The sequence below is a fragment of the Ranitomeya imitator genome, chromosome 5, assembly GCF_032444005.1.
Source record: "Ranitomeya imitator isolate aRanImi1 chromosome 5, aRanImi1.pri, whole genome shotgun sequence".
Classification (NCBI taxonomy): Eukaryota; Metazoa; Chordata; class Amphibia; order Anura; family Dendrobatidae; genus Ranitomeya; species Ranitomeya imitator.
The window spans coordinates 422,445,098-422,470,377 of NC_091286.1; positions in this window are offsets into that span (position 1 = coordinate 422,445,098).

Below are 25,280 nucleotides of genomic sequence, written 5' to 3' on the forward strand. Positions count from 1 at the left end.
ACATGACAGAACGGTCGCAGGATGGCAGCAGCACATGACAGAACGGGCGCAGGATGGCAGCAGCACATGATGGAGACCATATACCAATATAAATGCTCGCCACCCGGGCGTAGAACGGGTTCAATAGCTAGTAAGTTTATAACAGAGCTAAGAACATTTTTAAAAATCTCACTTTTCCAGCAAAATTTTTCTTTTAGCCCCACATTTTTTAATTTTCTGAAGGGTAACAGAAAATAATGGACCCCAAAATGTGTTGTGCAATTTCTCCTGAGTGTGCCAATATCCCACGTGTGGGTGTAAACTACTTTTGAGGGACAGTGCAAAGCTCAAAAGGGAAGGAGCACCATATTATCGGGCAGATTTTACTATTCTGGTTTGAGAGTGCAATGACCCACTGGGAAAACCCCTGAGGTACCAGAACAGCAGGACTCATCATAAGTTTATAAAATGCACCTCTTGATGAATTAATCTAAGGGTGCAGTGATCAATTTGACACCATCATTAAGTCACAGAATTTTATACCATTGGGCAGTGAAGAAAAAACAATTACATTTTTACCATTAAAAATTTGTTTTAGCCCAGATTTAACATTTTCACACAAGAAGTGGGTAAAATTGGCACCAGAATTTGTCCCACAATTTCTGCTGAATATAGAAATGCACCATATCTGGCTGTACAGTACTGCTTAGCCATATGCAGAGTTTCGGTAGGGATGGAGCGCTATTTGCCTCATGGAATGCAGATCTTGCTGACTCCATATACAGAGTCCCCCAAGTGCTAGAGAGCAGAATCTGCCCACCATCCCCAAGTGACCCCATTTTGCAAATTATACCCCTGCCAAATGTGAACACTAAAGGTGGTTTATGCACACTTGCGCTCAGAAGTATGGGTGGCATTTGGATTTGAGAACACAGAATTCACTGAATTTCTTTTTAGGGGCAATGAGCCATTTTGCCTTTCCAGAGCCTTTATGCTACCAGTAACATGGAGCCCATCTATATTTCCGTTAATAGATGATGGACCTGAGTGGGGACTTGCTTTTTTTTGTGGATTGAGATGAAGCTTTTATTGGGAACATTTTTCATAATGTTTGGGATCAAATTTATCTGGTGCTCTACACTGAGCGCATACTTTGGGGTTTCCATCTAAATCTCCGAGTGACGTGACAAATGAAACCCTTGTGGGATCCAATCACTATAATGAGGCAGCAGAGTTACTGTGTCTGTCCTCTGTTTAGCTTGTCTTCCTTTCAGAGGTGCACAAAAATATGGTGGACCGGGTTTTTTATGGACTCCTAAAAAGATGGACACCTCCGGATCACAGGTCCTATGGTGTTCACAGTGCCTCCATTTGCCTCATTATAGAGAATCTTCCGCTGGCAATTCTGTCTGAATCACGTACTTTAGAGACTTACATGGAAACTATGTGTAAGTGCTCAGTGTAGAGTGCAGGATAAATGTGCGCCGAGCCTTACTGCGATCTTTGGGAGGCACAATGAACAAATCTACAACAGGTGAAGAATTGATTTTATTTAATTTTTATGCCGTTCCTCATGCGGCATAAGTGATTAGGCGACTTTATTCTTCGTGTTGGTGTGATTACAGCGATACCAGATTTATACTCGCTTTTATATGTTTGACTACTTTCACACACTAAAAGACACTTTTTTTGCAAGAAGATTTTGCATCTCTATATTTTGAGAGCTCTAATTTTTCTACATTTTGGTGCACAGAGTAATGTGAAGGCTTATTTTTAGCGGGACAAGCTGACTTTTTTTATTGGTACCATTTTCGGGCACATTACATATATTGATTGCTTTCTATTCTGATTTTGTGGAGGAAAAATGAATAAAAACCAGCAGTTGAGGAATTCAGCCATCACGTTTTATTCCAATTCCACATAGTTTGCTACTTTTTTGTGTTTTTTAATGGTGTTCACTGAAGGGCTTAAATAGCATGACACTTTTATAGATCGGGTTTCTACGGACGCAGCCATACCATTCGTGTACTTTTTTGTTTATTTAATTGTTTTTACATAAAAATGTGTATTTATTGGTGAATTTTTTTGCTATTCTTATTTTTCTTTTTTTACCAAGTCCCTTTATGGGACTTTAACTTTTTTTTACTTTGATTGCAGGTATAATGCATTGCAATGCACCAGCATTGCAGTGCATTACACCTATTCTGAAAGCTTCTAACGCCATGCTGTGAGCATGGTCTTAAAGGCTTTCTGTAACTTGGTGACCCGGGGGTCGTCATGACAACCCAGGGTCACCATGGCAATGATCAGGCTCCCACGATGAAGTCTCTGGGACGCCGATCTGAAGGCAGTGGGAGCTCTTGTCCCTCTACCTCCCTCCTGAATGCTGCGATCTCACTTGATCACAGCATTTAAGGGGTTAACAGCCAGGGGGTGCTGACACTGCTCCTGGCTAGGGTTGAGCGACCTTGACCTTTTTAGAGTTGAGTCGTGTTTCGCGAAACCCGACTATCTTAGAAGTCGAGTCGAGTGGAATCGGCCGATTATCGCGAAAAGTCGGGTATCGCCCGAAACACGAAACCCAATGCAAGTCAATGGGGGAGCATAGTCGGCAGTGAGTGGAGGCCAGGAAAACACCTACACTGCCCATTTTAATGGCAGAAACATCCATTCTTTTTACTGAAGCTTGTCAATCGTAATTTAGCTTATAATAATTGGAAGGCATTTGAAATTGGGGGTCATTTGGCTAAAGTTGTGGGGGGTAGGGCTGGTTCAAGTAATTAGTGGGCCCAGGAAATCTGGAACGCGTCACGGCAGTGGAGCAGGGAGAGGAAAGTATTTCAACTTTGCAAGTGCTGTGATCCTGAGCAAGCAGGGGGGGCCCACTGGCACAGGGCCCCTCAAAGTACAGCGGTGTGTTTGCACAGCGGGGGTGCCTCCCACCGGCAGCAACACTTTTGCATACTATGAGAGGCCCTGTGCCAGTGACGTCGCCAACTAGTATTCCTCCCCCCACCTGATGAAGGAACCTGCACTTTCATCTGCACCTTCCTCTTTGTCCCCGTGTAAGGTGGTATGGTATGCGGGAAGAGGAACCTGACTTTCAGCAGGGTCACAATCTTGCTGTGTAGCGTGCACGGGGAATTTAGCGTTATGGGTCAATGTACCAGCAGACTCATCTATCACTGGCTGGGCAATGGGCAGGATGAGGAGGAAACACAGATATAGGCCCAAAGAATAAAGTGGGCTAAATGCAGTTCAAAATTGGTAACACAGGACTAACCAGGGGGCATTGCAGTGGATGACAACTGGAATGAGAGGCTGACACAGAGATTAGGTCCAAATTAGTAAGTAGTCGAAATGCAGTTCAAAATTGGCAACCGTAGTAAACAGGCGGCACAGCTTTGTTCAGTGGAGGAGAACAGCAAGGAGTGGCAGACACCGATAGTAGGCCCCAACCCAACTAGTAGGCCAAATGCAGTCTAACATTAACAACTACTTAATTTCAGGACACAATTTCAGGAATTTCAGGACAGGAAACCAGGAGAACAGCAAGGAGTGGCAGACACCGATAGTAGGCCCCAACCCAACTAGTAGGCCAAATGCAGTCTAACATTAACAACTACTTAATTTCAGGACACAATTTCAGGAATTTCAGGACAGGAAACCAGGAGAACAGCAAGGAGTGGCAGACACCGATAGTAGGCCCCAACCCAACTAGTACGCCAAATGCAGTTGTTCCATTTAACCACAATTTAATGAGAGCCTGAACATAGAAGCTCAGGAAAGGCAACCTGGAGAACACCTTGTAGTGTAACACACCATCTCTCTACACCCCATACCCAATTTGTAGGCCTAATGCAGTGTAGTTTCCAACAACTACTAAACGAGAGCAGGAAGATCGAAGCAATGGCGAGGAAACCTGGGGAACACCTTGGAGTGAAACACACCATCTCTCTACACCCCATACCCAATTTGTAGGCCTAATGCACTGTAGTTTCCAACAACTACTAAACGAGAGTCGGAAGACCGAAGCAATGTGGATGAAACCTGGGGAACACCTTGGAGTGTAACACACCATCTCTCTACACCCCATACCAAATTTGTAGGCCTAATGCAGCGTAGTTTCCAACAACTACTAAACGAGAGCATTAAGATCGAAGCAATGGCGAGGAAACCTGGGGAACACCTTGGAGTGGAACACACCGTCTCTACACCCCATACCCAATTTGTAGGCCTAATGCACTGTAGTTTCCAACAACTACTAAACGAGAGCAGGAAGATCGAAGCAATGGCGAGGAAACCTGGGGAACACCTTGGAGTGGAACACACCGTCTCTCTACACCCCATACCCAATTTGTAGGCCTAATGCACTGTAGTTTCCAACAACTACTAAACGAGAGCATTAAGATCGCAGCAATGGCGAGGAAACCTGGGGAACACCTTGGAGTGGAACACACCATCTCTCTACACCCCATACCCAATTTGTAGGCCTAATGCACTGTAGTTTCCAACAACTACTAAACGAGAGCAGGAAGATCGAAGCAATGGAGAGGAAACCTGGGGAACACCTTGGAGTGTAACACACCGTCTCTCTACACCCCATACCCAATTTGTAGGCCTAATGCAGTGTAGTTTCCAACAACTACTAAACGAGAGCATTAAGATGGCAGCAATGGCGAGGAAACCTGGGGAACACCTTGGAGTGGAACACACCATCTCTCTACACCCCATACCCAATTTGTAGGCCTAATGCACTGTAGTTTCCAACAACTACTAAACGAGAGCAGGAAGATCGAAGCAATGGAGAGGAAACCTGGGGAACACCTTGGAGTGTAACACACCGTCTCTCTACACCCCATACCCAATTTGTAGGCCTAATGCAGTGTAGTTTTCAACAACTACTAAACGAGAGCATTAAGATCGCAGCAATGGCGAGGAAACCTGGGGAACACCTTGGAGTGGAACACACCATCTCTCTACACCCCATACCCAATTTGTAGGCCTAATGCACTGTAGTTTCCAACAACTACTAAACGAGAGCAGGAAGATCGAAGCAATGGAGAGGAAACCTGGGGAACACCTTGGAGTGTAACACACCGTCTCTCTACACCCCATACCCAATTTGTAGGCCTAATGCAGTGTAGTTTCCAACAACTACTAAACGAGAGCATTAAGATCGCAGCAATGGCGAGGAAACCTGGGGAACACCTTGGAGTGGAACACACCATCTCTCTACACCCCATACCCAATTTGTAGGCCTAATGCACTGTAGTTTCTAACAACTACTAAACGAGAGCAGGAAGATCGAAGCAATGGAAAGGAAACCTGGGGAACACCTTGGAGTGTAACACACCGTCTCTCTACACCCCATACCCAATTTGTAGGCCTAATGCAGTTTAGTTTCCAACAACTACTAAACGAGAGCAGGAAGATCGAAGCAATGGCGAGGAAACCTGGGGAACACCTTGGAGTGGAACACACCATCTCTCTACACCCCATACCCAATTTGTAGGCCTAATGCACTGTAGTTTCCAACAACTACTAAACGAGAGCAGGAAGATCGAAGCAATGGAGAGGAAACCTGGGGAACACCTTGGAGTGTAACACACCGTCTCTCTACACCCCATACCCAATTTGTAGGCCTAATGCAGTGTAGTTTCCAACAACTACTAAACGAGAGCATTAAGATCGCAGCAATGGCGAGGAAACCTGGGGAACACCTTGGAGTGGAACACACCATCTCTCTACACCCCACACCCAATTTGTAGGCCTAATGCACTGTAGTTTCGAACAACTACTAAACGAGAGCAGGAAGATCGAAGCAATGGAGAGGAAACCTGGGGAACACCTTGGAGTGTAACACACCGTCTCTCTACACCCCATACCCAATTTGTAGGCCTAATGCAGTGTAGTTTCCAACAACTACTAAACGAGAGCAGGAAGATCGAAGCAATGGCGAGGAAACCTGGGGAACACCTTGGAGTGGAACACACCATCTCTCTACACCCCATACCCAATTTGTAGGCCTAATGCACTGTAGTTTCCAACAACTACTAAACGAGAGCAGGAAGATCGAAGCAATGGAGAGGAAACCTGGGGAACACCTTGGAGTGTAACACACCGTCTCTCTACACCCCATACCCAATTTGTAGGCCTAATGCAGTGTAGTTTCCAACAACTACTAAACGAGAGCATTAAGATCGCAGCAATGGCGAGGAAACCTGGGGAACACCTTGGAGTGGAACACACCATCTCTCTACACCCCATACCCAATTTGTAGGTCTAATGCACTGTAGTTTCCAACAACTACTAAACGAGAGCAGGAAGATCGAAGCAATGGAGAGGAAACCTGGGGAACACCTTGGAGTGTAACACACCGTCTCTCTACACCCCATACCCAATTTGTAGGCCTAATGCAGTGTAGTTTCCAACAACTACTAAACGAGAGCATTAAGATGGCAGCAATGGCGAGGAAACCTGGGGAACACCTTGGAGTGGAACACACCATCTCTCTACACCCCATACCCAATTTGTAGGCCTAATGCACTGTAGTTTCCAACAACTACTAAACGAGAGCAGGAAGATCGAAGCAATGGAAAGGAAACCTGGGGAACACCTTGGAGTGTAACACACCGTCTCTCTACACCCCATACCCAATTTGTAGGCCTAATGCAGTGTAGTTTCCAACAACTACTAAACGAGAGCAGGAAGATCAAAGCAATGGCGAGGAAACCTGGGGAACACCTTGGAGTGGAACACACCATCTCTCTACACCCCATACCCAATTTGTAGGCCTAATGCACTGTAGTTTCCAACAACTACTAAACGAGAGCAGGAAGATCGAAGCAATGGAGAGGAAACCTGGGGAACACCTTGGAGTGTAACACACCGTCTCTCTACACCCCATACCCAATTTGTAGGCCTAATGCAGTGTAGTTTCCAACAGCTACTAAACGAGAGCATTAAGATCGCAGCAATGGCGAGGAAACCTGGGGAACACCTTGGAGTGGAACACACCATCTCTCTACACCCCACACCCAATTTGTAGGCCTAATGCACTGTAGTTTCGAACAACTACTAAACGAGAGCAGGAAGATCGAAGCAATGGAGAGGAAACCTGGGGAACACCTTGGAGTGTAACACACCGTCTCTCTACACCCCATACCCAATTTGTAGGCCTAATGCAGTGTAGTTTCCAACAACTACTAAACGAGAGCAGGAAGATCGAAGCAATGGCGAGGAAACCTGGGGAACACCTTGGAGTGGAACACACCATCTCTCTACACCCCATACCCAATTTGTAGGCCTAATGCACTGTAGTTTCCAACAACTACTAAACGAGAGCATTAAGATCGCAGCAATGGCGAGGAAACCTGGGGAACACCTTGGAGTGGAGCACACCATCTCTACACCCCAGACCCAACTTGTAGGCCGAATGCAGTGTTGTTTTCAACAACTACTAAACGAGAGCCTGAAGATCAAAGCTCAGAAAAGGCAACCCGGGGAACACCTTGGAGCGGCAGACACTGGTAGTAGGCTGTAAACCCCAAATTTTGGTCAATGGAGTTTTGAAATGTTCCAGGGGTACACAGGCAGCATTGGTGTGGTAAGCGGAGGACAATTTATATTTGGGACTGCAGACAGACTTTGCAGGCTGTCCCCTGTGGACCATGCATCCACAACATTAACCCAGTGCGCCGTAATGGACATCTAACCTTTCGTGGACATGCCTACTGGTCCATGCATCTGTTGTCAGGTGCACCTTTCTACTATTAGATAGCCAGAGAGCATGGACAATGCAGATTTTTACATGATGCTGTAGTGCTGGGATGGCTTTTCTCGCAAAAGAAGTGACGACTGGGTAGCTCTTACCGTGGTACAGCGTAGTCCATCTGGGCTTTATAATTGTAAAATAGAGAATAAAAATTGGCTGTATGCACTTTAAAATAGGTTACAGGGGTACACGGGCGGCAGTGGTCTGGTCAGTGTAGTTGTAGTAGAAAGAAGGGACCGCAGACAGGCTTCGAAGGCCTAACATAACAAATTGGACAGGCTGTAGGCACTTTTACATTGGTTCCAGGGGTACACGGGCAGCAGTACAATGGTCAGTGGAGGCCAAGTGGAAGGAGGGACCGCAGACAGGCTTCGAAGGCCTAACATAAAAAATAGGGCTGTTGGCAATTTACAATTGGTTCCAGGGGTACACGGGCAGCAGTACAATGGTCAGTGGAGGCCTAGTGGAAGGAGGGACCGCAGACAGGCTTCGAAGGCCTAACATAACAAAAATAGGGGTGCAGGCAATTTAACATTGGTTCCAGGGGTACATGGGCAGCAGTGGTCTGGTCAGTGTAGTAGTAGTAGAAAGAAGGGACTACAGACAGGCTTCGAAGGCCTAACATAACAAAATTGGGCTGTTGGCAATTTAAAAATGGTTCCAGGGGTAGACGGGCAGCAGTACAATGGTCAGTGGAGGCCTAGTGGAAGGAGGGACCGCAGACAGGCTTCGAAGGCCTAACATAACAAAAATAGGGGTGCAGGCAATTTAACATTGGTTCCAGGGATACACGGGCAGCAGTGGTCTGGTCAGTGTAGTAGTAGTAGAAAGAAGGGACTGCAGACAGGCTTCGAAGGCCTAACATAACAAAATTGGGCTGTTGGCAATTTAACCCTCCGTCACATACAACTGATCTGACAGGCGCTTCTCTTTTACTTTCATTTCTCCTTCCTCACCAGATTGTGAGGAAACCCCCTCCCTCCAGGTAGTCTCCTGTCTCTTGAAGGTCTGTGAAACCTGATATCACAGTTGGATTTCAGAGCTTCAGGGGAGAGGATATAGCTGCACAGATCTCTCAGGCTCATTGTATGTGAATACGTCACATTCAGTAAGGTTGGTATTTTATGTTTATATTCATCACAATAGTTTATTTAGCTTGTTTTATGAATGTATAGCACAAAATGTGAGGATATTTCATAGAAATAAGGGAGATTTTATAAAAGAAAGTGTGCTGCTCAGGCATATACAGTAGTTCCCTAACATATTCTTTCTCTTGCTTCAGATTATCTGCTGAAATTGAGAGGAAAATGTACAATTTATTCAAACAACTTGATGTTGAGGAAGTAACAAACATGCTGTTAGATGATAGAGACCTCACACTGAATGAGGATTTAGGAGAGGAAAGTGAGATTGATTCTCATGATGAGGTGGAAGAATGTGTCCTGGATTCTGAAACAGAGCAAGATGGTGACAGTGGTGAGGATGAAGAAGTTGGATCATATTATATTGGAAAAGATAAAAATACTAAATGGAACAAGAAGCCATTCCAGAAAAAACGTAGGGAACCTTTAAACATTATTACTCACCTTCCTGCAGTAATAGGAACTGCACATAATGCAAAAACTGCAGTTGAATGCTTGAACAGTATATTTACAGATGACATTCTGGACTCTATTGTCACATATACCAACCAATATATAGACATTATAAAGGACAAGTACATCTGCAACAGAACCATCAAGCCCACAGATGAAATAGAACTGCGTGCTTTTTTTGGATTACTGTACCTTGCAGGAGCTTATAGGGCAAATAGACAAAGTTTGGAGGAACTTTGGGGTAAAGATGGGGATGGAGTTGAAAAATTTAGCCTTGTTATGTCCATAAACAGATTTAAGATTCTAATTCGTTGCCTTCGGTTTGATGACAGAACTACCCGAACCGAACGCAAAACACATGACCGACTTGCTCCAATTCGTGATATATTTCAAAGATTTGTTGTAAACTGTAAACAAAGTTATTACCCTGGAGAGAATCTCACTATTGACGAAATGCTCCCTGGTTTTCGTGGTAGATGTGCCTTTCGTCAATATATTCCATCAAAGCCAAACAAATATGGAATAAAAATTTATGCCCTTGTTGATGCCAGTAAGACCTACACTTACAACCTGGAAGTTTATGCAGGAAAACAACCAGAAGGTCCTTACTGTGTGAGCAACAAACCCATTGATGTTGTAAAAAGACTGGCTGAACCCTTATTTGGATCGGGTCGCAATATTACAGCTGACAATTGGTTTACAAGTTGTGATCTGATTGATTATCTGAAAATTCAGAAGCTGTCATATGTGGGAACTGTAAGAAAAAACAAAAGGGAATTGCCGCCACAGTTTGTAAGTGTGAAAGAGTGACAACAGTACAGCAGTATGTTTGCATTCCATAATGGAAAGGCTTTAGTTTCCTATGTACCACATGCCAAAAAAATCGTACTTCTTCTATCAACACTTCATGATGATGCTGCCATCGATCCTGGGACTGGGGCAGAAAAAAAAACGGAGATAATTACATTTTACAATGCCACCAAAGGGGGTGTGGATACAGCAGATCAGATGTGCTCCACTTTCAACGTCAGCAGAAACATCAAACGCTGGCCAATGGTCATATTTTTTGCTATGTTGAATTTGGGTGGTATAAATTCACAAGTAATTTATCTTGAAAACAAGGTTGAACCACTCCGTAGACGATTGTATCTGAAAAAATTGGCCCATGAACTAGTACTTGGAGAGCTACGCAGGAGAAGCGTGAAAACAATCGGTATCCCCTCTCGCCTTCAAGTTCAGCTCAAAAGGTTCCCCCCAGAAGATGATGGTGAAAAGTCACCATCTGCACCACCTCACAAAAGAAGGAGATGCACCACCTGCCAAACGGAAAGCGGAACCAGAAGGCTTTCAAATTATGAATGTCTCAAATGTCATAAAGCAATTTGCCTGACACATGCAAAAATGGTGTGTAATTCTTGCTATTTGCTCTGCAAGTGTGACTTTTCTGGGGAAACCTCAGCATCTACTTCTGATTGAATATGTTTTTAATAGTACTTAAGGTACCTTAAAATTAAGTTTGTGTTCAAAAATTTTCTTTGTACATTTTTTTGAGAGAGTCGAACTGGGGACTATTTGGCGGGAGTTTTGAAAAGTTTGTATTTCATAGTTATTAGTTTTATGTTAAGTAAATGTTTTTTTTTGCAACTGATTATGTGTAGTCTCTTTTATTACATCCCTATGAAGGTCACTGATCACTTTTAGAGCACTGAAATTGCAAACATTAGATATTATAGGTATTTTTCCAGCAGGCGCCTGACAGGCACATTGTATGTGAACTCGTTAGTCCGAATATTGTATGTGACGGAGGGTTAAAATTGGTTCCAGGGGTACACGGGCAGCAGTACAATTGTCAGTGGAGGACTAGTGGAAGGAGGGACCGCAGACAGGCTTCGAAGGCCTAACATAACAAAAATAGGGGTGCAGGCAATTTAACATTGGTTCCAGGGGTACACGGGCAGCAGTGGTCTGGTCAGTGTAGTAGTAGTAGAAAGAAGGGACTACAGACAGGCTTCGAAGGCCTAACATAACAAAATTGGGCTGTTGGCAATTTAAAATTGGTTCCAGGGGTACACGGGCAGCAGTACAATGGTCAGTGGAGGCCTAGTGGAAGGAGGGACCACAGACAGGCTTCGAAGGCCTAACATAACAAAAATAGGGGTGCAGGCAATTTAACATTGGTTCCAGGGGTACACGGGCAGCAGTGGTCTGGTCAGTGTAGTAGTAGTAGAAAGAAGGGACTGCAGACAGGCTTCGAAGGCCGAACATAACAAAATTGGGCTGTTGGCAATTTAAAATTGGTTCCAGGGGTACACGGGCAGCAGTACAATGGTCAGTGGAGGCCTAGTGGAAGGAGGGACCGCAGACAGGCTTCGAAAGCCTAACATAACAAAAATGTCAATACAATGGTATTGTCAGTGCCAGGCATTGAAGGATGTCAGCGCATAGACTAAACATTGGTGGAGCTGTGAGAGATAATTTTGCAAGTGGTAGAGCACTGTTTGAGCTGGGGGGGGAACTGTCTTGTGGCCGGCGGTACAGGCCCAGGGCCCCTCATATTACAACGGTGTGTCTGACGTTGGGTGCGCACCACCACCGCCAGAGACACTTTATTGTACTATGAGGGACCCAGTGGCAGTGCCGTCGACCAAAAGCGGGCACACCCACCTCTTCAGAAAAAAAACAGCACTCTCACGGGTGCTGGCGCCAAGTGGCGATACCACGGCCCCGTGTGGGGAGTTTGGCCATTTAGGGAGGTGTAAACATGTCGTATGCTGGACAATCAGGTGCAGCAAATTACGATATTGGAAAAGTCATTCATAATAGTCCACAGGCAAGACCTTTTCATAGGAAAGCTAGGTGTCAGCCGGGCAAGGTGGGGCAAAAGATTTCGAAATCCAGTTGTGGTTCATTTTAATGAAGGTTAGATCATCTACATTTTGGGTAGCCAGACGAGTCCTTTTTTCTGTTAGTATTGAACCTGCAGCACTGAATACTCTTTCTGATAGGACACTAGCTGCCGGGCAAGCAAGCTCCTGCAATGCATATTCTGCCAATTCTGGCCAGGTGTCTAATTTGGATGCCCAGTAATCAAATGGGAATGACGGTTGAGGGAGAACGTCTATAAGGGATGAAAAATAGTTTGTAACCATACTGGACAAATGTTGTCTCCTGTCACTTTGAATTGATGCTGCAGTACCTGTCCTGTCTGCGGTCATAGCAAAATCACTCCACAACCTGGTCAGAAAACCCCCTCTGGCCAACGCCACTTCTGATTTCTGCCCCTCTAACAACTCTGGTCTGCTGGCCCCTGCAGCTCGTGTGAGAACGATCACGGGTGCTGTGTGCAGGGAATGCCAGAAGCAAATGGTCAACAAGAGTTGATTGTTTGGTTGCTAATATTAGTTCCAAGTAGGGTTGAGCGAAACGGGTCGAAATATTTTAAAAGTCGCCGACTTTTGGCAAGGTCGGGTTTCATGAAACCCGACCCGACCCCAGTGTGGGGTCGGCCATGAAGTCGGCGATCTTTTGAATCTGGAATCGGAATTCCGATACCGATTCCCGATATGTTTAAGATATCGGGAATTGGTATTGGAATTCAGATTTAAGTGTAAAATAAAGAATTAAAATAAAAAATATCGCAATACTTACCCTCTGACGCGCCCTGGTACTAACCGGCAGCCTTTCTTCCTTAGAATCAGCCTTCCAAGACCTTGCGGTGACGTCGCGGCTTCTGACGTCACCGAAGGTCCTGGAAGCGCTGATTCTTAGGAAGGACCTTCGGTGACGTCGCGGTGACGTCGCGGCTTGTGATTGGTCGCGTGGCCGCCCATGTGACCGCCGCGCGACCAACCAGAAGCCGCGACGTCACCGCAAGGTCTTGGAAGGCTGATTCTAAGGAAGAAAGGCTGCCGGTTAGTACCAGGGCGCGAAAGAGGGTAAGTATTGCGATATTTTTTATTTTAATTCTTTATTTTACACTAAAATATGGATCGCAGGGCCTGAAGGAGAGTTTCCGCTCCTTCAGACCCTGGGAACCATGGAAACCCAATGCACTGCATTGGGTTTCAGGTTTTGGCCGACCCCGACCCCGACTTTTTTATAGGATTGGCCGATTTCACTCGACCCGACTTTTGAAAAAGTCGGGTTTCGTGAAACCCGACCCGATCCTATAAAAGCAAAGGTCGCTCAACCCTAGTTCCAAGTTCTCATGTGGCATTATATTTTGCAATTTGCCTTTATAGCGAGGATCAAGGAGGCAGGCCAACCAGTAATCGTCATCGTTCATCATTTTAGTAATGCGTGTGTCCCTTTTGAGGATACGTAAGGCATAATCCGCCATGTGGGCCAAAGTTCCAGTTCTCAAATCTGCGGTTGTGCTTGGTTGAGGGGCAGTTTCAGGCAAATCCACGTCACTTGTGTCCCTCCAAAAACCAGAACCCGGCCTTGCCGCGCCAACAATTTCCAGTGGCCCCGGAAAAGCTTCCTCATTAAAAATATAATCATCCCCATCATCCTCCTCGTCCTCCTCCTCCTCTTCGCCCGCTACCTCGTCCTGTACACTGCCCTGGCCAGACAATGGCTGACTGTCATCAAGGCTTTCCTCTTCCTCAGCTGCAGACGCCTGATCCTTTATGTGCGTCAAACTTTGCATCAGCAGACGCATTAGGGGGATGCTCATGCTTATTAAGCGTTGTCTGCACTAACCAGCCGTGTGCATTCCTCAAAACACTGAAGGACTTGACACATGTCTTGAATCTTCGACCACTGCACACCTGACAACTCCATGTCTGCCATCCTACTGCCTGCCCGTGTATGTGTATCCTCCCACAAAAACATAACAGCCCGCCTCTGTTCGCACAGTCTCTGAAGCATGTGCAGTGTTGAGTTCCACCTTGTTGCAACGTCTATGATTAGGCGATGCTGGGAAAGGTTCAAAGAACGCTGATAGGTCTGCATACGGCTGGAGTGTACGGGCGAACGGCGGATATGTGAGCAAAGTCCACGCACTTTGAGGAGCAGGTCGGATAACCCCGGATAACTTTTCAGGAAGCACTGCACCACCAGGTTTAAGGTGTGAGCCAGGCAAGGAATGTGTTTCAGTTGGGAAAGGGAGATGGCAGCCATGAAATTCCTTCCGTTATCACTCACTACCTTGCCTGCCTCAAGATCTACAGTGCCCAGCCACGACTGCGTTTCTTTCTGCAAGAACTCGGACAGAACTTCCGCGGTGTGTCTGTTGTCGCCCAAACACTTCATAGCCAATACAGCCTGCTGACGTTTGCCAGTAGCTGCCCCATAATGGGAGACCTGGTGTGCAACAGTGGCAGCTGCGGATGGAGTGGTTGTGCGACTGCGGTCTGTGGACGAGCTCTCGCTTCTGCAGGAGGACGAGGAGGAGGAGGAGGGGGTGCGAACGGCTACAGCCAACTGTTTCCTAGGCCGTGAGCTAGGCAGAACTGTCCCAAAATTGCTGTCCCCTGTGGACCCTGCATCCACCACATTTACCCAGTGTGCCGTGATGGACACGTAACGTCTCTGGCCATGCCTACTGGTCCATGCATCTGTTGTCAGGTGCACCTTTGTGCTCACAGATTGCCTGAGTGCATGGACGATGCGCTCTTTAACATGCTGGTGGAGGGCTGGGATGGCTTTTCTGGAAAAAAAGTGTCGACTGGGTAGCTCGTAGCGTGGTACAGCGTAGTCCATCAGGGCTTTGAAAGCTTCGCTTTCAACTAACCGGTAGGGCATCATCTCTAACGAGATTAGTCTAGCTATGTGGGCGTTCAAACCCTGTGTACGTGGATGCGAGGCTAAGTACTTCCTTTTTCTAACCATAGTCTCATGTAGGGTTAGCTGGACTGGAGAGCTAGAGATCGTGGAACTAGCGGGGGTGCCGGTGGACATGGCAGACTGAGAGACGGTGGGAGATGGTATTGTTGCCGCCGGTGCCCTAGATGCAGTGTTTCCTACTACGAAACTGGTGATTCCCTGACCCTGACTGCTTTGGCCTGGCAAAGAAACCTGCACAGATACTGCAGGTGGTAAATGGTGGCGCTACACTGCCGGAAGGGATGTTGCGTTGATGACTAGCTTCATTGGCCGAGGGTGCTACAACCTTAAGGGACGTTTGGTAGTTAGTCCAAGCTTGCAAATGCATGGTGGTTAAATGTCTATGCATGCAACTTGTATTGAGACTTTTCAGATTCTGCCCTCTGCTTAAGGTAGTTGAACATTTTTGACAGATGACTTTGCGCTGATCAATTGGATGTTGTTTAAAAAAATGCCAGACTGCACTCTTTCTAGCATCGGATACCTTTTCAGGCATTGCAGACTGAGCTTTAACCGGATGGCCACGCTGTCCTCCAACAGGTTTTGGCTTTGCCACGCGTTTTGGGCAAGATACGGGCCTGGCAGATGGAACCTGTTGCGATGTTGATGCCTGCTGCGGCCCCTCCTCCTCCACTTCAGAACTGCTGCCGCCTGCACCCTGTTCCCCCAATGGCTGCCAATCGGGGTCAACAACTGGGTCATCTATTACCTCTTCTTGTAGCTCGTGTGCAACTTCGTCTGTGTCACCGTGTCGGTCGGTGGTATAACGTTCGTGATGGGGCAACATAGTCTCATCAGGGTCTGATTCTTGATCATTACCCTGTGAGGGCAATGTTGTGGTCTGAGTCAAAGGACCAGCATAGTAGTCTGGCTGTGGCTGTGCATCAGTGCACTCCATGTCAGATTCAACTTGTAATGGGCATGGACTGTTAACTGCTTCACTTTCTAAGCCAGGGACGGTATGTGTAAAGAGCTCCATGGAGTAACCCGTTGTGTCGCCTCCTGCATTCTTCTCTGTTGTTGTTTTTGCTGAAGAGGACAAGGAAGCGACTTGTCCCTGACCGTGAACATCCACTAACGACGCGCTGCTTTTACATTTACCAGTTTCACGAGAGAAGGCAAAAGAGCTAGAGGCTGAGTCAGCAAGATAAGCCAAAACTTGCTCTTGCTGCTCCAGCTTTAAAAGCGGTTTTCCTACTCCCAGAAAAGGGAGCGTTCGAGGCCTTGTGTAGCCAGACGACGAACCTGGCTCCACAGCTCCAGACTTAGGTGCAATATTTTTTTTCCCATGACCACCTGATGCTCCACCACTACCACTACCCTCATTACCAGCTGACAATGAACGCCCCCGGCCACGACCTCTTCCACCAGACTTCCTCATTGTTTTAAAAACGTAACCAAACTAACGGTATTTGTTGCTGTCACACAACTTACACGGTGAGCTATAACTTCAGTATGATTTAGCTACCCCTTTACAGGTGGGTGAGACCACAACGAAAATCAGGCACAATGTTACACACTCTGTTTTTGGTGGCACCAAATGAGAGAGATGCCACACACGCAGGACTGTCACTGAAGCACAAATGTAACTATTAATCTCCCACTGTTTTTTTTTATTTTTTATTTTTTTTTCAGGGAGACTTTAGAAACAAAATAAAATAAAATGATTTTTTCAGGAAGAATTTAGAAACCAAATAAAATAAAATGATTTCTTCAGGGAGAATTTAGAAAACAAATAAAACAAAAAATAGGCTTTCTATGGCCCACTGAGTGAGAGATGACGCGCACAGGAGTCAGGAGTGGCACACAAGCCCAGAGGCCAATATTTTTCTCCCAATGATTGATGTAGTGATTTTTTCAGGTAGATTTTGGAACCCAAATAAAGCTACAAAAATAATAGGCTTTCTATGGCCCACAATTGGAGAGAGAGAGAGAGATGGCACACCCAGGAGTCAAGACTGGCACACAAGCAGAAAGGGCAATATTAATCTCCCACTGATTTTTTTTTTTTTCAGGGAGACTTTAGAAAAAAAAAATAATAAAAAAAAATGATTTTTTCAGGAAGAATTTAAAAAACAAATAAAATAAAATGATTTTTTCAGGGAGAATTTAGAAAACAAATAAAACAAAAAATAGGCTTTCTATGGCCCACTGAGTGAGAGATGACGCACACAGGAGTCAGGAGTGGCACACAAGCCCAGAGGCCAATATTTTTCTCCCAATGATTGATGTAGTGATTTTTTCAGGTAGATTTTGGAACCCAAATCAAGCAAAAAAAATAATAGGCTTTCTATGGCCCACAATTGGAGAGAGAGAGAGAGATGGCACACCCAGGAGTCAAGACTGGCACACAAGCAGAAAGGGCAATATTAATCTCCCACTGATTTTTATTTTTTTTTTCAGGGAGACTTTAGAAAAAAAAAATTAGAATAAAATGATTTTTTCAGGAAGAATTTAGAAACCAAATAAAATAAAATGATTTTTTCATGGAGAATTTAGAAAACAAATAAAACAAAAAATAGGCTTTCTATGGCCCACTGAGTGAGAGATGACGCACAGAGGAGTCAGGAGTGGCACACAAGCCCAGAGGCCAATATTTTTCTCCCAATGATTGATGTAGTGATTTTTTCAGGTAGATTTTGGAACCCAAATCAAGCAAAAAAAATTATAGGCTTTCTATGGCCCACAATTGGAGAGAGAGAGAGAGATGGCACACCCAGGAGTCAAGACTGGCACACAAGCAGAAAGGGCAATATTAATCTCCCACTGTTTTTTTTTTTTTTCAGGGAGACTTTAGAAAAAAAAAATAATAGAATAAAATGATTTTTTCAGGAAGAATTTAGAAACCAAATAAAATAAAATGATTTTTTCAGGGAGAATTTAGAAAACAAATAAAACAAAAAATAGGCTTTCTATGGCCCACTGAGCGAAAGATGACACACACAGGAGTCAGGAGTGGCACACAAGCCCAGAGGCCAATATTTTTCTCCCAATGATTGATGTAGTGATTTTTTCAGGTAGATTTTGGAACCCAAATCAAGCAAAAAAAATAATAGGCTTTCTATGGCCCACAATTGGAGAGAGAGAGAGAGATGGCACACCCAGGAGTCAAGACTGGCACACAAGCAGAAACGGCAATATTAATCTCCCACTGTTTTTTTTTTTTTTCAGGGAGACTTTAGAAAAAAAAATAATAGAATAAAATGATTTTTTCAGGAAGAATTTAGAAACCAAATAAAATAAAATGATTTTTTCAGGGAGAATTTAGAAAACAAATAAAACAAAAAATAGGCTTTCTATGGCCCACTGAGTGAGAGATGACGCACACAGGAGTCAGGAGTGGCACACAAGCCCAGAGGCCAATATTTATCTCCCACTGATTGATTTATTGATTTTTTCAGGTAGAATTTAGATCCCAAATCAACCAAAAAAATAAATAGGCTTTCTATGGCTCACTATCTGAGAGAGAGAGATGGCACGCTTAGGACTGGCACACAAGCCCAAAGGCCAATATTAATCTCCCTTTTTTTTTTTTTTTTTTTCAGGGAAAATTTATAAACCCAATAAAAAAAATAATAAATAGGCTTTCTATGGCCCACTATCTGAGAGAGAGAGATGGCACGCTTAGGACTGGCACACAAGCCCAAAGGCCAATATTAATCTCCCACTTTTTTTTTTTTTTTCAGGGAAAATTTATAAACCCAATAAAAAAATAATAAATAGGCTTTCTATGGCCCACTATCTGAGAGAGAGAGATGGCACGCTTAGGACTGGCACACAAGCCCAAAGGCCAATATTAATCTCCCTTTTTTTTTTCAGGGAGAATTTAAAAAACCAAAAAAAAAAAAAAAAAAAAAGGCTTTCTATGGCCCACTATTTGTGAGAGAGATGGCACGCTCAGGACTGGCACACAAGCCCAGAGGCCAATATTAATCTCCTACTTTTTTTTTTTTTTTTCAGGGAAAATTTATAAACCCAATAAAAAAATAATAAATAGGCTTTCTATGGCCCACTATCTGAGAGAGAGAGAGATGGCACGCTTAGGACTGGCACACAAGCCCAAAGGCCAATATTAATCTCCCTTTTTTTTTTCAGGGAGAATTTATAAAACCAAAAAAAAAAAAAAAAATAGGCTTTCTATGGCCCACTATTTGTGAGAGAGATGGCACGCTTAGGACTGGCACACAAGCCCAAAGGCCAATATTAATCTCCCACTGATTTATTGATTTTTTCAGGTAGAATTTAGAACCCAAATAAAGCAAAAAAAAAGAATAGGCTTTCTATGGCCCACTGAGTGAGTGATGATGCACACAGGAGTCAGGAGTGGCACACAAGCCCTGAGGCCAATATTTTTCTCCCACTGATTGATGTAGTGATTTTTTCAGGTAGATTTTGGAACCCAAATCAAGCAAAAAAATAAATAGGCTTTCTATGGCCCACTGACTGAGAGATGGCACACACAGGAGTCAGGAGTGGCACACAAGCCCTGAGGCCAATATTTTTCTCCCACTGATTGATGTAGTGATTTTTTCAGGTAGATTTTAGAACCCAAATCAAGCAAAAAAATAAATAGGCTTTCTATGGCCCACTGAGTGAGAGATGGCACAGACAGGGATGGCACTCTAGCAGAAATGCCAATCTTAATCTCCCACAAAAAAAAAAAAAAAGGAACTGTCCTTCAATTACTATCTCCCTGCAGTAATCTCAGCCAGGTATGGCAGGCAGCAATAAGGAGTGGACTGATGCACAAATTAAATAGAAAGTGTGGACAAACAAACAAGATAGCTGTGCAGAAAGGAAGGAACAAGAGGATTTGTGCTTTGAAAAAAGCAGTTGGTTTGCACAGCGGCGTACACACAGCAATGCAGCTATCATGGAGCCTTCTAGGGCAGCCCAATGAGCTACAGCGCTGAGAAAAAAAAAAAAAATGTAGCTTCCACTATCCCTGCACACCGAAGGTGGTGTTGGACAGTGCAAATCGCTACAGCACAAGCGGTTTGGTGGTTAATGGACCCTGCCTAACGCTATCCCTGCTTCTGACGAAGCGGCAGCAAACTCTCCATAAGCTCAGATCAGCAGCAGTAAGATGGCGGTCGGCGGGAACGCCCCTTTATAGCCCCTGTGACGCCGCAGACAGCAAGCCAATCACTGCAATGCCCTTCTCTAAGATGGTGGGGACCAGGACCTATGTCATCACGCTGCCCACACTCTGCGTTTACCTTCATTGGCTGAGAAATGGCGCTTTTCGCGTCATTGAAACGCGACTTTGGCGCGAAAGTCGCGTACCGCATGGCCGACCCCGCACAGGGGTCGGATCGGGTTTCATGAAACCCGACTTTGCCAAAAGTCGGCGACTTTTGAAAATGAACGACCCGTTTCGCTCAACCCTTCTCCTGGCTCTTAGTGGAGATGCTCAGCCACTGGCAGAGTAGAGCTACTGCACTGATTGGACAGGAAGTGCTGATATTTCAGCATCTCCTGCGCGATCATGCTGTAATCGGTTAGTCAGATTGACTGAGTGATCACAGCGATTTGCGTGGGGGACAGGGGTGCATGGGTCACCACACCTCTTCACGTACTTCTAAGCTGTCAGAGACAGCTGTTGGCACTGAACTGTCACTGTGTGTTTACATGCAGTAACAGTTTAAATGCATGAAAGACACATTCGGTCCTGGTCTGCAGGGCATCTAATAATGAGGGCAATCTGGCCTGTTTATCCAGCCCAAAGGATCTGGGGTGCCCCTGGCCAGATTGCCCTCATGTGCGGTGGGCAGGGAGAGATACCTGAAGCTCCGCTGCCTACAAGGGATAAGGGCAGCATAGCTGCAGCGATCCATCCTGCTTCCTGCCCGCGCTTCCTGTCTCACACAGCAGTCAGCAGCGCGGCTGGATAACATCATCGTTCAGCGCCCCGGCAGCTGTGCCAGTGAGAGGAAGCTGCCAGCGATGGTGATGCTGTGGCTGTGAGAGAGCATGAAGAGAGGTAAGAATTGCTGTCTGCTATGTGTTTACGTATGTATGTGTGTGTGTAGAGATGAGTGGTGGGGTGTGTGTGTGTGTGTGCGTGCGTGCATGCATGTGCAGCGCTGTGGGGGAACATGCATAGAGGTGAGTGGTGCTTTGTGTGTCTGTGTGTGTTGTGAGTTAGCGCTACCTGAGTGGGTATGGGGACACTTGCTTGGCACGGGATTAAAGCACTCGGGCACGGTTTCTCCACATAAACAGTCTATCCGGTTTATTAAACCGCACCACGAACAGTTCATTATTTACATCAACGGAACCACCGACAGTCTATTCCAATGGCAGATATGTCTCTGCCCATAACCCCCTTTATCTGGAGTTACCATACAGGAGCTTCGGCTCCACACACTGACTCCTGTCAGTCCAGGTTCCCAGGGAAAAACTGCCTCACTGGGATCACCGTCTTGTGACCAGGCCACCTCAGATAGTCCAGACACGCAGTAGAAACTGTAGCTTCCCCAACACAGTAGCCGTTCCAGGCTCTGAAGATATGGCCTCTCCGTGCGCTAATCAGGAAGTCCAGTCCCAGGCACTTCCAACACAAGCCTTCAGTCCATGGTCTCAACATGTGCTTCCAGGAATCCAGTCCACTTCAGGACATTCCAACACACTGACCATTCAGTCCTTAGCCTCAGCAGGTGCTTCCAGGAATCCAGTCAACTCCAGGACATTCCAACACACAGGCTATACAGGAACTCACACTCTGAACACTCAGGTCCATACACTCTCATCATGTGATCAGACCTCATTCACATTATATGGTTGTACCCACCCCCATGGATGGGTGGTGCATGTGTGGGTAGACAATACCCACCCAGCTCTTTGACTAACCTATAAGCCCCCTTATAAGTAAACACAACAAACACTTGTGGAACTGTTAGTCCCAGCATAACCATATAATTTTGGGCTTGCAGCGCAGAGAACCTCCACGACACATACCGGCCATTTACAATAATGCCAGTCCCTAATTCACCATCATAATTATGCCTACCGCGCCCCCTGGCTGTAACATGGCTCACTGCAAAACAGTGTGTAGGTGGAGGAGAGGGCAATGATGGGGGTGATGGGAAGAAGGCAATGATGGGGGTGATGGAGAGGGCAATAATGTGGGTGGTGGGGGAGAAAGCAATGTTGGGGGTGGTGCAAAGGGAAATAATGGGGGGTGGGGAGGAGGAAATGATGGGGGTGGTGGAATGAGCAATGATGGGGCGGTGGGGAGAAGACATTGATGGAGGAGGAATGGTGTTGTGAATTCCGCTCTTGGGCTCCCTCCGGTGGTTGTAAGTGGCACTTTTGTGAGTTCTGCTCTTGGGCTCCCTCTTGTGGGTTCTAGTGGTATGGCTGCTCCTTGGAGTTAGCTGTCATCAGCTGCCTCCACTTATCGTCCGCTATTTAAGTCCGGCTCTTTCTTCAGCTTGTGCCACTTGTCAATGTTTCCTGGCTGGATTCACATCTCTGCTTGGATTCTCCTGGTTTCCTGACCAGTTCTGCAAAGATAAGTTCTGGCTTTGCTCATTTCAGTCCACATGATGTGGACTTATTGTTCTGTGCATTCTATATTTGTCCAGCTTGTCTGTATGGATTTTTTCTGTTAGCTGGAAGCTCTGGGAAGCAGATTTACCCTACACACCTTTAGTCAGGTGTGGAGATTTTGTAAACTCTGTGTGGATTGCTTTGTAGTTTTTATACTGACCGCACAGTATCCTTTCCTGTCCTATCTATCAAGCTACACTGGCCTCCTATGCTAAAATCTGATTTCATTTCTGCGTATGTTAATTTCCCCTCCTCTCACCGTCAATATTTGTGGGGGGCTATCTTTCCTTTGGGGATTTTTCTCTGAGGCAAGATAGGTTTCCTGTTTCCATCTTTAGGGGAAGTTAGATCTTAGGCTGTGCCGAGGGGTCTAGGGAGCGTCAGGTACCGCCCACGGCTATTTTTAGTTGCGCTGCTAGGTTCAGGGTTTGCGGCCAGTACAGATACCACCTCCTTCAGAGCTTGTCTCATGTTGTTCCTAAACCACCAGATCATAACAGTACAAGTGGCCAAAAATGAATTAAATGTATCTCAAAAGAAGGAAAAGAAAGTTCTGAACCATTTTTTTTTCTGTGCTTTGGTTTGTCTTTTTTTTTTTCCTCTTGATATCTGGGTGGTTCAGGATGTATGTTTTGGCATGGATGTTCAGGGTTTGTTTTCTCGTGTGGATCAACTTGCTGCAAGAGTACAGAGTACCCAGGACTATGTTGTCCAGACTCCGGCTTTGGAGCCCAGAATTCCTACTCCTGATTTGTTTTTTGGGGACAGATCCAAGTTTTTGAACTTTAAAAATAACTGCAAATTGTTTTTTGCTTTGAAACCCCGTTCTTCTGGTGGTCCCATTCAGCAGGTGAAAATCATCATATCCTTGCTGCGTGGTGACCCTCAAGACTGGGCTTTTTCTCTTGAAACAGGGGATCCGGCATTATTGAATGTAGATGCATTTTTTCAAGCGCTCGGATTATTGTATGACGAACCTAATTCTGTGGATCATGCAGAAAAAACCCTGTTGGCCTTGTGTCAAGGTCAGGAAGCGGCAGAGTTATACTGCCAGAAATTTAGAAAATGGTCTGTGCTCACTAAATGGAATGAAGAGGCTCTGGCTGCTATTTTCAGAAAAGGTCTTTCTGAAACCCTTAAAGATGTTATGGTGGGCTTTCCTACGCCTGCCGGTTTGAGCGAATCTATGTCTCTAGCCATTCAGATTGATCGGCGTCTGTGCGAGCGCAAAGCTGTGCACCATATGGCAGTATCCTCTGAGCATAGTCCTGAACCTATGCAATGTGATAAGATTTTGACTAGAATAGAACGGCAGGAATTCAGACGTCAGAATAGGCTGTGTTTTTACTGTGGTGAATCGGCTCATGTTATCTCTGATTGCCCTAAGCGTACTAAGAGAGTCGCTAGGTCTGTTACCATTAGTACTATACAGCCTAAATTTCTCTTATCTGTGACCCTCATTTGCTCATTGTCTTCCTTTTCTGTCATGGCATTTGTGGATTCAGGCGCTGCCCTGAACTTAATGGACTTAGAATTCGCCAGGCGCTGTGGTTTTTCCTTGCAGCCTTTGCAGAGCCCTATTCCTTTGAGGGGCATTGATGCTACACCTTTGGCCAAGGATAAACCTCAGTACTGGACACAGATGACTATGTACATGGATCCTGCACATCAGGAAGATTGCCGTTTTCTCGTGTTGCATAACCTGCATGATGTTGTTGTGCTGGGATTTTCATGGTTACAGGAACATAATCCGGTGCTGGATTGGAAAACTATGTCGGTGACTAGTTGGGGTTGTCGAGGAGTACATAGTGAAGTTTCTTTGATGTCAATTTCCTCTTCCCCCTCTTCTGAGGTCCCTGAGTTTTTGTCGGATTTCCAGGATGTATTTGATGAGCCCAAGTCCAGTTCCCTTCCTCCACATAGGGACTGTGATTGTGCTATTAACTTGATTCCTGGTTGTAAGTTCCCTAAGGGCCGACTTTTCAATCTGTCTGTGTCAGAGCATGCCGCCATGCGGAGCTATGTTAAGGAATCTTTGGAGAAAGGGCATATTCGGCCCTCTTCGTCACCATTGGGAGCGGGTTTCTTTTTTGTTGCTAAGAAGGATGGCTCCTTGAGACCCTGTATTGATTATCGTCTTCTTAATAAGATCACGGTTAAATTCCAATACCCCTTGCCTCTGCTTACTGATTTGTTTGCTCAGAATAAGGTGGCTAGTTGGTTTACTAAGATTGACCTCCGAGGGGCATATAATCTTGTTCGTATTAAACAGGGTGACGAATTGAAAACTGCATTTAATACGCCCGAAGGCCATTTTGAATACCTTGTGATGCCATTTGGGCTCTCTAATGCTCCATCTGTGTTCCAGTCTTTCATGCATGATATTTTCCGCAATTATCTTGATAAATTCATGGTCGTATATTTGGATGATATTTTGATTTTTTCCAATGATTGGGAGTCTCATGTGAAGCAGGTCAGGATGGTGTTCCAGATCCTTCGTGATAATGCTTTATTTGTGAAGGGGTCTAAGTGCCTATTCGGAGTTC